We start from the raw sequence: 17,934 nt of genomic DNA on the forward strand, positions 1-17,934 counted from the left end.
ATATGGTGAGGGTAGATTTTGTGTATTGACAGCCATTTAGATTGTGTATTCTTCTTTCATTTAGCACAGTATTTTGTTCCAGTTACTTGATTACTTTTTATCTCATTTGAATAGTACTATTAATTCTTTACCTGAGAGGCATGGAAATTTAACAGTAAAAATTAATTCTGGTTTGTGGCCAGCATAGGGGTAGAAACCTCTAGAGATCATCCCTATTTGCATCTTTGTTAAGAACATGGGATTACTGAGTTTTAAGGGGAGAATGTCTAATGATGGGTCAATTAGTTAAAGATCAGAATTCTTCTTTAAACTTGACAGTTAGGAGGTAATCATTAATTTTATAGGAGTGATTTCAAAAAGATAGTAGGGGCAAAGTCAGATTGCAAGGCAAAAGGGATAAATTAAAAAGCAAAGTAAAGAAAGAGAATGTGGCATATTTCCTAAACAACGTGTATGATGAGGGGATAAGAGAAATTAGTATGTAATTGTAAAGAGTCTGAGTCAAAAGGAAAACCAAAACACAAAATCAAAAACTCCAAACAGAAATTTTCAGACTAGAAAAGAGATGACTATATTTTTAGGTTAAAGAAACATCCAGGCAGAGGAAGATGTTCACAGTATAGATCAGAGGGCAGCAAACTTTTTCTGTAAAGTATTTGCTAAGAAATATTTTAGGTTTTTCAAGCCCTGTGATCTCTGTGGCTACTACCCAACTTCTCCATTGTAGCATAAAAGCAGCCATAGACAATATGTCAACAAATGGACATAGCTGTTTTCAATGAAACTTTATTTATAAAAATAGTCAGCAAGCCAGATTTGACCAGGGAGCATAGTTAGCCAACCACTGATATAAATGGCAGAGAACTGAACAGAGTAGGGCAGGGTATAGGGTCAGAATGGTTGTGGCTGTGGGTTAGCTTTCCAGGTCTGGGTGCGGTATGTATGTGCAGGGAGAACACAGCTAATGGCCTGGAGTTTTCTCAAGGAGAGAGAAGGCTGTCTAGCCTGCCAAAATGAGGACGTCCTGAAGAATAAGAACTAGGGGGAAGATGGTAATGATTAAAAAAAAAAAAAGTTTTGAGAGAAATGAGAGAGGAAGCTGATAAAGTACAGGACGCAACTGAGTGTGAGAACTGTGACCATGTAGAAGCTACTGTTAGTATGAATGTGTGCTTTCCCCTCCCACAGTTTCATGGCTAGGTAGAAAGACCAACTGGTGTACTGAACTGGGGGTTTGGGCTTTGCTGAGCTAGTACACCTGAAAGGTTAAGACTAAAGGACATTAAAGATATTGCTGACACCGGTAGGTCAAATGAATAGCCGTTAGGTTCAAGCTGGAGAAAGATTAAAAGGGGCCTGGAAACTGAGAGAAAAATCAAGGGATTAAGGTACTAGATATTTATCTCCGTGAGGTTGAAAAAAGAAGTGAAGCACTGTTAAGATACGAGATTAAGGTCAAAACTACAATAACAAAGTAAATGTTGAGTACACATTTTTTGATAGAGTGCTGTCCTGAGTAAAGCTTACTATCTGAGGTCGACAATAAAATAGGGGCAAAAGAAAAAATTTACACAAGGTATAGTCCTAACTGCTAGAGTTTTTATTATTAAGAATAGAAATCAATGACTATGTGATTATTATATGACATGACCCTGAGTTAATTGCAGTAAGAACAAATGGAGATTTGACAATGACAACTTTACCTATAGTTTTTTTTTTTTTTACTTTTAAAAATTATTTGTAATAAACTAGTTTTTTTTAAATATTGAAGTTTATTTTGTTGTACTGTTGTTTGAGTGCTGCTCTCAATTTATAATGCTAGTTCATTTTATAGAATCAAAGAAAACATGATATTCCATCCTATTATTTCTATAAGTACTATAAAGTGTTAAAAGAGTGTTGAATTTAAGATAATTAAGAGATAGATTCATGGTGCAGATTTCCATAAAGTATTTTATCAGAATTGGGGAAAAATATTTTGATGAAGAAAAATATTTCTATTTAGTACTTTTGAAGTGCCAGGCTCTGCACTGTGATCTTTATATACTTATCTGGGAAAGTTTACTGAAATCGAAGATTTTAAGTTTTACCAAAATCTGTAAATTATGTTTTTTCCTCCTTTACCAAGCAAAGTATCTCTCCACCCTGTGAATTTAAGGCATCCTCTTACATATGTTTTAAGTGATATAATTACGAGTGCTCCAAAGTAATAAAGGTTGGTAGTTTATTTAAGATTACTTTTTTTGAAAACAACAATTTTCCATAGGAGAGACAGGTTTTTTTTAAATAACACTAATCTCTCGTTGCAAGAAAAATGTTTTTATTACCCATAATTAAAAATTAAATGTTAGACTGCAAGATATACCATGTTAAATTATATGACTACAAATAGGACAATGTTCGTAGGAGAATAAATTTGTCAACCTGTGGAACAGTAAATGAATGTATGTACAGTAAACAATTAAGAATTTTCAAAGATAAAATAGACCATGTCACAAAGACACTTTTTAAAATATGCTAGTATTTTATGTTATTAAAGTTTATTGGGGTGAGAATTGTTAGTAAAATTACATAGATTTCACGTGTACAATTCTGTAAGACATCATCTATAAATCCCATTGTGTGTTCACCATCCAGAGGCAGTTCTCCTTCCATCACCATATATTTGATCCCCCTTACCCTCTTCTCCCACCCCCCACCCCTCTTACCCTCTGGTAACCACTAAACTATTGTCTGTGTCTATGAGTTTTTGTTTCTCATTTGTTTGTCTTGTTCTTTTGTTGTTTTTAGTTTATATACCACATATCAGTGAAATCATATGGTTCTCTGCTTTTTCTATCTAATTTCGCTTAGCATTATAATCTCAAGAGGAGCAATGTCAATAACACATGATTTTGACATTTACTACTTTTGTAAATTTGGCAAATACTCATTTCAGTGATTTTGCAATCCTTTTGGTGATTAAGCATTACCAGTGTCCTTTGACTAATATTATTTTGACTAGAGACTGAAAAATATCAATTTTCTAAAACGGAAGTTTTTAAAAAACTTTTGCATCTATATCATTAGGGATATTGGCCTATGGTTATTTGTTGTTGTTTGTTTGTTTTTTCCTTGTAATGTCTTTATATGGCTTAGGTATCAAGATAATGCTGGTCTTGTAAAATGAGATTAGGAATGTTCCCTCCTCTTCCATTTTTTGGACACATTTGACGAGGATTAGCATTAATTCTTATTTAAACGTTTGATGGAAAGAGAGAAGACAAATAAAATCAGAAATGATAAGGGAGAAACGACAACTGATACCACAGAAATACAAAGGATCATAAGAGACTACAATGAACAGTTATAGGCCAACAAATTGGACAACTCAAATAAATGAACAAATTCTAGAAACATACGATTTACCAAAACTTAGTCATGAAGAAATAGAAAATTTGAACAGACCATTAACAAGTAAGGAGGTTGAGTCAGTAATTAAAAACTCCCAGCAAATAAAAACCCGGGACCAGATGCTTGCACTGGTGAATTCTATACTAGTGTAGTTTCTGATTAAAGTAAGTTATCTGTAAGTAATACTTATTCTTTCCTGAATTAAAAGCTCTTCATTTGTAAAGAAGACTTGCAAGATCTCAACCATTGAATTCCAAATATGTGCTAAGAACTTTATGTATCTTTTTTTCACTTGTTTTTTACAACAACCCACTGGCTAAAGGTATTATTTCATGGCTCCTACGTAAGTATATGTGGAAATTAAGGCTAAGAAAAGTTAAGCAACTTACCCAAAGCTGCACAGATGGCGTTGAGTGAAGCCGTAATTTAAACTGAAGCCTAAATCCTGAGCTTATAATTTGTACTACTTCTCCCATCTATTTTTATTGTTCATGTTCTTGTTGTTTGTTTGTTTTATTGCAAGTAGCTAGGATTCTTGTAGAATCCTTTCTTTTGAGGAGAAGCCAGAGATTGACATATAAATTAATTTAAGACTTAAATACTGACACTACAAGTAAAGAAGCTTCTAGTGTACTCTCCACCAAAAATATTTTTAAAGAAAAACCACCCACTCTAGTATTTTAAGATTTTAATAACATTATAACTTGGATCTCTTTTTTATCTTAATTCACTACATTCCCTAACTTTCACTTGCATGAATATCATCTCCCAGTATTTTACATTAGTTTATATTTTTTATTACATTTCTAAAATAGTGAATACAACCTGATAAAATAGCTACAAGACACATAGTAACTTAAGAATAAAAAACTAACAATTCTGTTTCAAAATTCATTTTTTCTCTTGTGAGAATTTCCTTCTTTTGTATTTGAAGATTTTGAATTTGTTGGCTGAGATTTTGCTTGTACCTATTGGTTATTATTTAAAGCAATTGTACTGATAATTATTTTTGCCTTTTTATTTTGTTTATTGTTTCTTTTGCTGTGGAGGAGCTTTTTATTTTATTTTTATTAAAGTACAGTTGACATATAATATTATATTTGTATCAGGTGAACAATGTGATGATTTGAAACCTGTATACCTTATGAAGTGATCACCATGACACGTCTAGTAGCCTCCCATCACCATGCAAAGCTATTATGATGTTACTGACTATATTCCCTATGCTGTACATTACATCCCTGGTCATTTTTAAATTATCAGGTGTCAAGAGCTACTTATTTCTCGTGGTTATCATATGCTTTGACTTCAAACATTAATAACAATGAGAACATTTAGGGTTTTGAACATATATTTTATCCAAGAGTCAGAAAATGATCGTTGAATTTCTCTTTCTAGCTGGGGCTTTTTTGACCTTCTTAGCTTTATGTAGTTTCTCATGCAATTTCTCCACCATGGCTGATTCAGGGCAGCTAAAATTCTTACATGTTGTCTGTCAGGGTCCAAAGATATGTGTGTGTGTGTGTGTGTGTGTGTGTGTGTGTGTGTGTGTATGGGAGAGTGTGCCAGGCAGAAGCTATCTCCTTTTCAGACAGTCTTGGAAGGAGCATAGCATCATTTCTGCCATACTCTATTGAGGTAAGTCACAAAGGGCTGCGCAGGTTCAAGAGGAGGGGACATAGACTCTACTTCCTAATAGGGGATGGCAAAGTTCTATAAGAACACGTGGAACAGGAACTATTTCAACTATTTTTGGAAAATATAATCTTTCATAAAAATGCTATCTCTGAAGGCAGGTAAAAGACTAAATTTTTCCCCATGAAAAAATATTTAATATTTATAGAAGACTATGTACATGTCACTTTATATGAGTGGCCTTATTTATTGCTTATGGCAATTCTCCTCACTTTACAAATGTTGGAACAGGCTCTAAGGGGTGATGTTTCTCTAAGGCCACGTTATCTTCTAAATGGCAGAGTCAGAATACAATTTATGTGTTTCTCTGACTCCAAGACAACAACTTCTTCTTCCTCTTCTCCTCCTCTTCTGCCTCTTCCTCCTCGTCCTCCTCCTCCTCCTCTTCCTCTTCCTCCTCCTCCTCTTCCTCTTCCTCCTCCTCCTCATCTCACTTTAGCAAGCAAGAGTTATGGGGTAAAATGCTCATTTGATACTTTACCAACTTAAATTCTCTTTTAACCAGAATATTCCTTTTTTCTATAGTAGTTCGGTGTGTCATATTCATAATGATGTATCTGTCTAATCAGCCAATAAACATTTCACGATTTGCATTTCTTCTTTAGTGGTAAGTGTGTTACCGGAGAGGGGTCCCTTCTGGGGGAGATGTCTGGGCTTGGCTCTCATATCGGGGGTCGAACCCGGGCCTCAGGGAGGAAAGCTGGGAAACTTAGCTGCTACGTCCCCGGGGATTGGGCCCTCCGTGGCGTGGTGTCCAGGTTCTTGGTATCTTGAGCAAAGAACTGAACGAGACACAGAGGTAAAGTGGTGAAAAAGTTTATTAGAAAAAATAGTACACTCCAAAGAATTAAGAGAGGGCCAAGCACTAAGAAGAACGGCTCAGGGCTCAGGGCTCAAGGTGGCATTATTAGGAGAGAAAGTACACTCCAAAAGGTTTGGAGTGGGCCCCGAGCAAAGGCAAGTCTCAAAAGGGGCTCATAGCTCAATGGTCAAGAGGCAGCGGTTCACAGGAGCCTGGGGGTTTTATCGTTTTTTTCTCTGGGATGGGCTGTTCCCCTCTGGGCGCGGGACTGCTTGATTGACACCTGAGATTGATAAGGGTTTTTACCTCATCATCTTTGACTGCACATGTCCCTTCCCAGAGTTCAGTCTGTTATAATTATATTAATGAACTACCGGGCATATGTATGATAGTATAATGATGGTATAATGAGGCTAAGGTGAGATGGACGTTGTGGTGACCTATGGCACAGGAGCAAGTGAATAGGCCAATTTAATTATGTCCTCACAGTGCTTAATGGCTAGGGCAGATAAGGAAAAATTAGGGAGGTCTCCAGGTGGTGCTCCCTGTAGATTGTGTTGGGCATGCAGGAATGCAGAGACCCAATTACCTGTTTATAACTGCCTGCCTTATTTCTCCTAAGAGACATGATCCCCAGAAATCTGTGTGGGGAGTTGAGCGACAGGAGGTCTCTTCTTCTGTATCTGCTTCAAGCTGAGAAGGGGGTAGAGCTGTCCCTACCTATTGGGGATTCATGAAACTCTGACCCTATCTGTTCTTAAATAAAAAGAGGGGTCTCTTCTTCCTTGGCTGGGATATAACTCGTATCCTGATGGCCCCTAGATGAGGAGAGACAGATGTTAGTTAATAAATTAAAAGTGCTGGCTCCAGGAGTGGGACTTGAAGCCCAATTATCTTGATTTCACCCAGGGGTTAGGCATGGACTGGCCTGGAGGAGTGTTAAAACCCTTTGGTCTCTGGGATGGCGTTTGTTTATCTGAGAGTTAGCTCTGGAATGGCTTGGGGAATGTTGGGCTACAATGACTATAGCTCACAGCCTTTTAAGCAGTTATTAGGCAGGGGTGAGAGACATTCCGTGATTTAGGCTAGGAGCAATCTTTAGTTTAGCATTTAGAAACTGATTATAAGAGTGATTAAAACCAGCTAAAGGAGCTAAGAAACTAGGGAAAAGGAGACTTAAAATTTCTACAGTGAAGGAGGCCTAAAACTTTTATAGTGCGGGAGCTCTCCCATATCAAGGGCAATTCATTGATTAGTAATGTTGAGAACAATCAAAATACAAATAATGACTATATTTATAATTATAATACCAATTGCATTGCATTACAATGATGTCTTTATATATCTAACTCTTTGAACAGGCTGTAGTTTCCTTGAAATCAGAGAACGTATCAATTCATATGGTGTCCATACAACCTACATTAGTAAAGAATACTCATAGTAGTAACTGTTTGATAAAGGAGTAAATTGGCCTATTGGGAATACATGTTGTGGTCTGTTTTTCCCAGGTTATTTGATTCACCAGAAAAGTCTACTCCCTGTTTATAGTAGAAAAATATGTATAAATACAGGAGTCTTGTAAGGATATGGAATTTTTCTTACCTATCTTTGAATAGTATAAACTGCAGTAAAGGAGATGTGTTTGTTTGAAATAATATAAAGGCAAGTAGTTCTTAGAGAGGGTAAGTCTTTAAGAATAATATAACTCAAACATGTCATTTTACACATGGAGAAACTGAGGCCTGGAGAGATTGTGTAAGTAGTGTAATTTAAGATCACACAGCTAGTGAAAGTCCAAGAAAGTGTTCTCACCTATTTTTACTTGCCCTTTCACTCTTTCCAATTCATTCTTGACTGAATGTTAAATATATTGCTAGAAAAGTCAAATTTTTTTGGTCAGTTTGGAAGATTATGTTTCTTGTTTGAGTTATATCCCTAGATAGAGTCAAAGTCTTCGATAGATTACATCTCGGTATTATTGAGTTCTATATATTTGATGATTTATGAAATAGTTTCTCCATGGAGAAAAATAAAATGAGCACTAAATGGAGAGACCCAATTTTGGCATTTACTAGCTCTGTATCATTTAGCAAAGCATTACATTTTTCTGAGTCTCTAGTTCTTTATTATAGAATTAGGTAGTTGTAGTGGTACTCAACCTGGGTCATTACAACCCTTTGTGGCTCTCTTGAAAGCTGTATATCAGGGGTGGAGGGTTGTTTCCACCATGTTTGGAGACACTCTTGGTAATTAGTGGATAAAGCCCGGGAAATATAAGTATCCTTCAAATATGTGGGACCAAGTCACACAGTGAAACATTTTCTTGACTAAAATGCCAATAGTTCCTATGTTGAGAATCAGTGGGATCTTTTTCTAATTTTCCCATCCACGTGCTAACCAGGCCCGACCCTTCTTAGCTTCCAAGATAAGATGAGATTGGGCGCGTTCAGGGTAGTATGGCCGTAGATGATCTTTTTCTAATTCTAAAACTAAATTTTCTAAGTCTAAAACTTCCTCATAAAGCAAATGCCTTGAGAAAACATGTCTTAGCCTCAATACATGATTAAAAGGTGAATAGAAGATTTTTAATTTTTATCTTGGGGGCAAAAATAAAAGCAATTAGCATCTTTCTCTTTTTTTTTCTTTCAATGTGACTAAATTATCTTGCATGAGTTTAAACTTTAAGGAAACCCTTAAGTGAATTATCTTGAAAAATAGATCTCTGAATCAAGTTCTAGGATGAATTTTGGAGCAATTCACTTGAGTCAGTGTTGAATCTTTGATAACTCAATGTTTATATAACTAAAATTACTCTCCCTTTAGACAATGCAAGTGAGAGAGAGAAATAATGATAGCAGAAAAGTTTAAAAGTTAGAGTGCAGAGCTGCCTTTCTGGCCCATTAGGATGTTTTACGGAGAGGACAATCCAAGGACATGTGTATCTCATAATCATATATAAATCAGGTTGGGGCTTGTGCTTAATGGAATTGGGTTTGAACTCTGAGAACATCTTTCAGGAGACTGAGCAAGCTGTGCTATTTATGGTCTTTAGGTGGTAAGGATGCTGACACATCCTTTTATTACTAGAACTTAAAATAAATGTATCACCAAGGTGTCTTTATCCTATTGAGTGTATATATTAAAGAATGTTTTACTGGGTCTTTGTAAGACAGAAATGCATTATTATTTATATTAAGCAAAGGCTTATGATAATCTCCTCAGTTGCTATTATAGCATAGGGAGTGGAGTCTCCATGTTCATTTTACTGCCAATCACATTTCTAACTTTTCAAATATACTTCAGATCGCACTGATCTTTGTTTCATATGATTTAGCCCTGTTGCATCAAAGGTTAAGTATTTTTGACTTTAGGTACTCTAGCTTGTACTTCTTATTCCTTACGTTGTTGAGAACAATCAGAATACTTTGAGTTGACTTCATTCCAGAAATCACAGGGACCATTGGGAAACCTACCTTTGTGTAGGGAATCCCTTCAGGAACCATGGCAGAGCAGAGCTGAACTTGCATTTACTGGTTTGGACACTTGCTAGCTATGTGACCCAAGGGAAGATAGGACATTGTAAACAATAGGTTCCGATTTGTCAGTTTTTCTTCTAAACTCTGTACACTCTAATGACTGCATTTATAGAATTTAATAGTGATGGCCACCATCTCTTGACTTCTGACCATTTAAAAATGCGTTTTACTTTTAAAATGAGTTTGTTACTATTTGTATGAGTGGAATTGATGTGCATCCAATAAATACAAGTAATAGACAAAAGATGTTTTTTAAAAGGAGTTAATAGCCCTATGTTTTTAAGAGTGGAAGAAAAGTTTTCTCCATTAAATTTGAGTTTGAAATCCAAACTTTTCTGGCTTGTATAGCTTCTCACTTTTCCTCTTTATGATTCCTCCACTTGGCCTATATATAATACATGAAGATGTACTGCCAGAGAATTATTCTAATACTGTTGCTGATAAAAACGTTGATGGCTTGTTTCTGCACAAAGGTCCTGTAGACAATTGAAAGCAATTTGCTTTAGCGCCCCAATCAATAAATGATTGGTTACATTTATTTTTTTTCTTACGGCTCTTGACTTGATTTTTCACTGGAGTGTTCTTTGTTATCACTGCATTCTATTTTCATTTTAACATTTTCCTGAGACACAATAGAGGTTTCTCTCCTTTGAGCAACCTATAATAGGTCTCTAGAAACCAATAGGTCTTTTATGAGAATTCTTAAAGCAAAAGGTTGGTTTCATTCCTTCCTTCCTTACCATGACATGCAAAAACATAATCTTGCCCCTATCTTTCCTTCTAGTTTCATCTTTTGCCACTCTCCCCTTAGAGTCCTATATTTCAGTTCTACCAGCCTATTTCCTGCCTTTGGACTTTTGTATTTGCCATCTCTTCTTTGTGGGATGCTCTGCCTGTAGATTTTCATCGGACTGACTCCTTATCCTTCAGATCCCAGCTCAAATGTCACCTCCATAGAGTAGTTTTCTCTAACCACTGAACTGGAAATAAAATTACCCATCAGTCACTCTCTATAATGCCATCCTCTTTTATTTCATTATAGCATCAATCAGTATTAGAAATGTTCTTGTTCACTCATGTATCTGTTGTTGTTTGTCAGCTCTATTCCACCCAGAAGATAAATTCAATGAGAACAGAGTTGTACATGACAGAACCCATCCATAAGACATAGAAAAACGCTGGTATATAATAAGTCTCAATAAATATTTGTTCATTGAATGAGTTAGATTATATTGTGGTGAAAACCAATAGTGTTCATAGCTTCTTTCATTTAAAATGAATAGACTGTTAGTCTTAGAAGGAACTCTAGAGAACATCTTATTGAAATTTTGATTTTAATATAGAGAAACTAAGGTCCAGAGAAATAGAGTTACTTCATTTTACAAAGCCAGAAGATGAGAGTCAAGGATGGATTCAGAGTTCCACGAACACTTACCTGTAACTCTAAATTCTAAAACCTCTGAAAAAAATAAAAGTTTTGAGTACTCTTGACATCAAAACTCATTTTGTGGCAAAAAGCTAACATATAAACTAACATGAAGCTATTTATACTTTTTATGTATCCTACTTAGTGTGACTATTCATATATTTCATTGCAAAACTACGAATATATATGATTACAGGCTTCTGCCCCAGATCATGCTGAGGGCTGTTATGTAATCCCTGGTATATGCACTGTGGACTTTTCGAAAATTCAAACATTTTTGAATTCCAAAACACAAAAGACCCTGAGGATTTCACATAAGGTAGGCTAGACTTATTTTTCAATCATATGCCATTTCTCATTGAGAAATCAGGAGATTAAGATCAATTTAGCCACATACGAGAGCAAAGTAATCATTTGGTCTAACAACCTTATAGTGCTGATGCGAAAACTGGGAAAATGAGTTATACAAAACTACATAGAGCCACAGAGCAGCAAATCTCTCACTCCTAGTCTAGAAAATTACCATAAATCATGAACAGAAAAATGACCTTAAAGAATACCATGCCTAACTTTCTTCTCTGGATCATTTCACCTATATCATCCTGGTAATCTTTGCAACATCTGCTTAAAATAGGTACCACTATTATCTTCATATTTGGGTGAGGCTCTTTGAGAAGTTATGTAAGGTGTCCAAGGTCACACTGGTATAAATAGCACATTAGGAATTTGGACTGAGGGTAGTCTGGCTCTAAAAACTCTAGTTGCACCCATGGCTTCTAATACATGAAACTTGCATAGGAATAAGATCATCATATGAGTCTTTGAAACCATTTATGTACTACAATTCCTTTTTTCAATTGTTGAAAATAAATCAAGTTAAAGTCTCAAAAAAATAGAAAGGGATTTAAAATACTATAGAGGTAGACCATTTTTTTCGACTGGAATGCTAGGGTTTTAAGATTATTTGCTGACCTTTTACACTTGTTTTGTGATAGTAAATTAAGACTATTTAGACATTCCAAATATACTAAATTTCCATCTACTTTATAAGATCTCTTGAGGTTGCCAATGGCAAAAATCAACAAAAGAAGATTGTACTGTCTCTCAAACTGGAGTACTATACCCTTCACAAAGAAAAGAATAATTCTAGAACTCCCAAATTTGAACTAAATTGTTTTTGTATTACTTACATATGCGTCAGATTAAACTATTTAAGTTCCATGTGTGAATAGCTCCTATACAACTATTAAACCTAAACAGATTTACAACTTAAATATAATCAAAGCTACATGCAAATGCAATCCAAATGAAAGTCATTAATTTAGTATGACAAATGATGTTTGTTGAAATTAAGTCACCGTCTTGCAGTATCCATATGGTAATAACTGCTGCTGCAATTATTAAATTTAATTCACCATGGCATGTTATTGTGTGCTATGTAAGGACTCAACTTTCCGGGAACTTTTCTGTATTGTGTGTATTGTATTCAAACAAGTGTGAAATGTCAGTTCATGTAGTGGTCCTTGAGGATATTTAGACCTCATTTAGCTTGAATGCATCATTACACAGAGGGTGCCAGAAAAATGTATATACATTTTAAGAAAGTAAAAAACTGTATTAACATTATACTGATGGTAACTACTTTGAGCACGTCTTTTAATTGCAGAAGTCAAACATGACTTGTATTCCTCTTTTGTTATTGGTATATATTGAGTATTACAATTTTAATACAGTTTTTCCTTTCTTAAAATGTATATACATTTTTTTTGGCACCCTCTGTATATTAAGTTCTCCTCTGTCCTTTTCTTATTATCTCAGGCTATTTGGCATCTGTATGGTTGTAAACACAAACACTATTGTGGATACTAAAATCTCAATACCACACTCAGGTTAAAGGTGGTCATCCAGGTAAACCAACATGTATTCCGATTAGTACTTGTAGATTATCAACAAAAAGGAAAAGTCTAAATTAAAAATCAGTTATTATGGAGAAGTTGTAGACCTTCACAGATTACCAAAAGTCCAAGGACAGCCAATTTGAGAAACACTAGACTAGCGTATTATTATATTTTATGGGTTTATCTTTCCAGCATTAATAATCATTTACTCTTTCTCTTTCAACTATTAAAGCTTGCTTATTGTTTCTTCTGAGTTTGGTACTCTGTTGTGAGCTTTGTCATTTTTACAGTATCATTTTTTAAGGCAATACCAAGTTTCTTCCCTAAAGATTAGCAAAATTACTTTAGATTATGAAGCCACGCCAGAGCATAATTTTTATGATTAACTTATTAGGGGTAGAAAATTGCAGTGTCTCAGAAGGAGATTGCAGGCTTTTGAGGGGGTTGAGAAAAAAAACAACAAAAAAAAACACTGTTGTCTGTGCTATGCCCAGAGCTTATGATTTAATTGGTCTCAGGTGGGATATCGGTGGTTTCTAAAAGCTTTCCAGTGATGTTTATATGTCAATCAGGGTTGAAAATCACTGATAGCAGAAGGAAAACTATGTATATCACTCCTGTTTGACATAATTCTCTGATGGCATCCAACATATAAGAGATTTAAGCTCCATAGCTTAGCATGAACTATAAAGGCCTTTAACACCCTAACCACTGCCTACATCATGATCATTACATCTTAATATTCTTTGCTGGGTTGCCTCTCTATGATTTGGACGTATCTGTGAATAGTGTATGTTTAAGCTCTTAAAAGTTCTTAGTATAACTAACAGTGTATTATGGGTGGGGCAACAATGGGCTGCTTCTCCTCCTATACCCATGGTGATTATTGCTAAAGATACATGGCATGTTGTCCTATTAAACCAGATTGGTCCTAGAATTATTCTCAATGCAGTGCTTCAGACAGCTAATAGTAACTGACAAAAGTTGGTTCATGAAATGTATCTGCTTGCATTCCATAGTTCATAATATTTGTTTTTGTTTTTTTTTAATTAAAGTTTTTTGGGGTGACAGTTGTTAGTAAAATTACATGGATTTCAGGTGTACAATTCTGTAATACATCATCTATATATCACATTGTGTGTTCATCACCCAGAGTCAGTTCTCCTTCCATCACCATATATTTGATCCCTTTTACCCTCTCCTACCACCCCTTACCCACTTACCCTCTGGTAACCACTAAACTATGGTCTGTTTTTGTTTCTTCATTTGTTTGTCTTGTTCCTTTGTCGTTTTCAGTTTCGTATGCCACACATATCAGTGAAATCATATGGTGCTCGACTTTAATATTTTTGTAATAGTGATGAAGCTTTATTCTCAGATGAGATTAGAAAGAGTACATTTAATTCATTACTCCATATGTTTGCCCCTTCTCCTGGCCATCTTGATGAAACCAAGCCTTTACTCCCTAGGAAGGAAACGTGGCTAGGATATTGTGAAATAGCAAATGCATAGAAAAAAGGTAAAAAAAACCTTCTAATCAACTTGAGGCTAAATCTGAAATAGTTGTAATTCTCAGGTAATCCTTAGCTGCAAATTCAGTTATCCACAAATATGTATTAAGCACATTTCGTATGCCAGATCCTATAAAAGAGGCAGTAACATTCCTTAGTTCATTAAAGCCATACAGGAAACATGTGAATCAAATATCATTATGTTCTATTTGTAGATGAGGAAACCAAGATTTAGAAATATTAACGGATTTGTCCAATATTGCCAAACTATTAAATTGAAGGGTCAGGATTCAAATAAGTCCCTGAAACTCCATGTCAGTATTCCTACTACTTCATTTATTCAGTAAATATTTACTGAGAGATTCCATAAGTGGATTAAATATCAGAAAGACTTCTAAGCTCTCTGAACTTAGTGATAAAATTCAGCCCTCATGGTATTGCCATGAGGACCAAATGAGCAAAGGATCAAATATGTTTTGAAAAAATAAAATAAAAATGCTCTACACATGTGAGTTATTGGTAGGAATATAATAAACGTACGCTCTTTGCCTGATGGATACCATTAACTTATTTAAATTTCTAACAGTACATTCTCCCAAGTACACTAGAAAAGAAGGTGAGCAGACAGAACCCACAGGGTAATGTTAAAGGAATGTACAGGCTGTGTTAGAAACCGAGGACAGCCAGCTGAGTTCTCAGGGATAATACCTCAAGAGGTAGATCTGAAAGTTTTTTAAATGACAGGTGCTTTACAAAATGCCTGCCAGTGCACATAGATTTAGGAGTCCCTTTAGTAATAGCGTACAGATCAGCTATGTTTCCCCAGGCATCTCATTATCTCTGTATGGGAATAAGTTTTATTGCTCTGTTACCTAAGTGCTTAGATAAACACTTGTTTTTCAGCTCCAGGCATGAGTGTCCTTTTTATAGACATGGGAATCTCCAGTCATGTGCACTCTGAAATGTTAAATTGAAACCATACTCTGGCCAATAACCAATTTTATGGTGATAATGTTTTAGAATATGAAGATTCCAACTCTTTCATTAAGTTGTCAGTGAGGCTGTTTTGAAACATTAATAATGGACAAACAAAAACAAACAAAAATACCTCACAGTGAACCTTATTAAAGGAAATATTTTCTATTTGGTTATGTCCACATTTTTGTTAATAATTTGGTAGGAATCGGAGTCTATTGTTCATTCATATTACATGGATGTACAAACTCGATCAAAAAGTCCAAATCTTGTCAAGAGATGGTTGTTTCCCTCATTTTGCAAAGGGTGTTAAAGTGCATATAAGACCAGATATATGTCTCTTTGGGCATGACGCAAGTCAGATTTAGAACATGTAATGAGTAGAGAATTTATCATCTTCACAATTTTAGATAAAGAAACATAAGCAGAGATATTTTTAGATGAAGAAAATAAAAATTTTCCTTGATGTCTCTATGATAAATTGTACATGGGTATCTGACCAGCAACCTTGTCATGGGAGTTACCGTCACCCACAGTGGTGGCAGGCATGTTTGTACAACATGGCCTGGCACTACTATGATTGATTTATCCAAGGGTGACCAGATAGAATCTGAGCCAATCACTCTCTCTCCTCCTGATATTTGGAATTGGGGCCAAGGGATAGTCAATCCAAGCCTGTGGTCCAGATGGGAAAGTGAGCTGATGCACTCTCACGCCTAACACATAAAAATTCTAAAAAAAAGTAATTGTAACAATAAGTTTAAAGAAATAAAAGTAAAATCTTCAAATGGTGAAAACAGAGAGAACCCAAATGTGAGTAGAAAGTGAAACTGGATAACATACTTGATGTGTTCCTCAGGAACTGGGGCTTAATGCTGCGGAGGGATGAGAGTTGAGGACAAAAGTCCATATATCAGCTGGAACTGGACGCTCTGTATAAAGCACAGAAAATTCCGTTTATACTCCAGAGATTTACTTGCAAGTTGGCTAGTTCCAGTCTTGGAAGCTGTAGAAGGACACACCTGATGTGCTTTCTCATATTCTCTGGGTAATTGTTTTGGACCCTCAACAATGATGATACCTCTGTTTAGAAATGAAGAACTCCAGAGCGTGTTTCTTTCTTTTTTTTTTTTTTTTAAATATAGTTTTTCAATTACAGTGGACATACAGTATTACATTAGTTAGAAAATATTTCTTTCTAAAAATGAATCCATAGATAAAATGATAACATACACATCAATCTAAGAGATAATCAGAATAAGCCAAAAATATGAGAAATAATATGGAACAAAATATAAATAACAGAATGATCTGAAAGCAATCTCAAAATAAACGTCCTTACAATTTGAAGAGCTTGCGTGTGCTCCCCACTCACCAAGCTACAGATGCCCCTGAATTCATGATTGGCAGAGCAGCATCTGGACTCAGGTGGAGCTGCCTGAGTGCCTATTGTCTGAGAAGCTTAAAGTACATTGTGGAACCTCTCTGTCACAGCGTCCCCGTCTCACAGAACTCTGTAAACAATGGATGCCATCTGAAAGATGCTGGTGATTACCACGATGGATCCTAGGGAAAGACCAGCTGGCTATAGTCTTACCAGGGACAAGTCTCCAGAGAACCAACCACGTGGCTGACATTGAAATGAATGGAAAGCAGGCGGGGTTAGCTCTACGAGGCCACCATTGTGCAGGGAGGTCTGACACAGCTGAGGCCCCTTTCCTACCCAAACACTGATATTATATTGAAGTGTTTCTTCATTAATAACCTTTATAGTACAGAAAACTGCCCAGAAAAAAGGAACGTGGAAATCAAGCATTTCTGTCTCAATGTGTACGTCATCCTGGTTGGGAACAAGAATCTTATTCTGAAGGATGAGTGCATGAGGCAGGAGCTAGCCAAGATAAAGCAAGAGCCAATAAAACCTGACAAGTGCCTTGGGATATGATAAACCAGATTGGCACTTTTGGGTGCATGGAATGTTCAGCAAAACAAAAGGTAGAGTGAGGGAATTTTTTGAAACGGCCACAGTGGTGATTTGACAAGCTAGTTAAGGAAAGAAAAATGCTGGGTACCTTGTTTTGTGAAACTTCACGGCAAACAGAGCCTTCAAGTAGTTAATTGTCAATGTGCTATTTATTAATCTTAGTGTATTGACTGCCTTTTAAAATTTATCTATAATGTACCTGAGATTACAAGTAAGAAGTTGCCTTGCTACTCTCTTTAGAAGCAAATCATGATTATTGGTGACTTCTGTAACCAATCCATCTGCCCCACCAGGGTCCCTGTACTATGGCTCTAACACATCCCTTAGCACGGCCACGTGACCAGGTATCAATTCAAAGAATTTCTTTCTTGCTCCGTTTCAGAGAGATGGAATGCAGGTAACTTTCTTGACTTAGGCTGTAACTAGTTTATACATATTATGCCTTGCCTATCATTTGTCAGTTACAAGGCACTCTGGTGAATTATCACTTCAGAGCTTTCCTTCTAATCAGATTTTATTGGTCATGTAATTTTGGGGGATGTGCACAGCCTGAAAGGCCCAACCAAGTCTACGTTACTGTATCAAAGGTATAGGTATGGTTTCATGGTGGTTACCTTACATTTATTGTGTAATTAGTGTTCTTTAATGTCTGCTCCCAAACAGTAAATATATCTAGCCCAGACAGGATGTAGTAGATTTGTAAAACCTGGTTTA

At 35.8% G+C, this 17,934-nt stretch overlaps 1 protein-coding gene and 1 pseudogene across 11 annotated transcripts in view; both read left to right on the top strand.

The window, feature by feature from the left end:
• The window catches only part of DLG2 (discs large MAGUK scaffold protein 2), a 1,894,072-nt gene that overhangs the window by 476,342 nt on the left and 1,399,796 nt on the right, over window positions 1–17,934 (top strand). The window lies entirely within an intron of this gene.
• On the top strand, window positions 3,339–17,320 carry LOC141572490 (transforming protein RhoA-like; annotated as a pseudogene).

The sequence above is a fragment of the Rhinolophus sinicus genome, chromosome 14 (genome assembly GCF_057876585.1).
Source record: "Rhinolophus sinicus isolate RSI-liver-muscle chromosome 14, RSI-T2T, whole genome shotgun sequence".
In the NCBI taxonomy this organism is placed as follows: domain Eukaryota; kingdom Metazoa; phylum Chordata; class Mammalia; order Chiroptera; family Rhinolophidae; genus Rhinolophus; species Rhinolophus sinicus.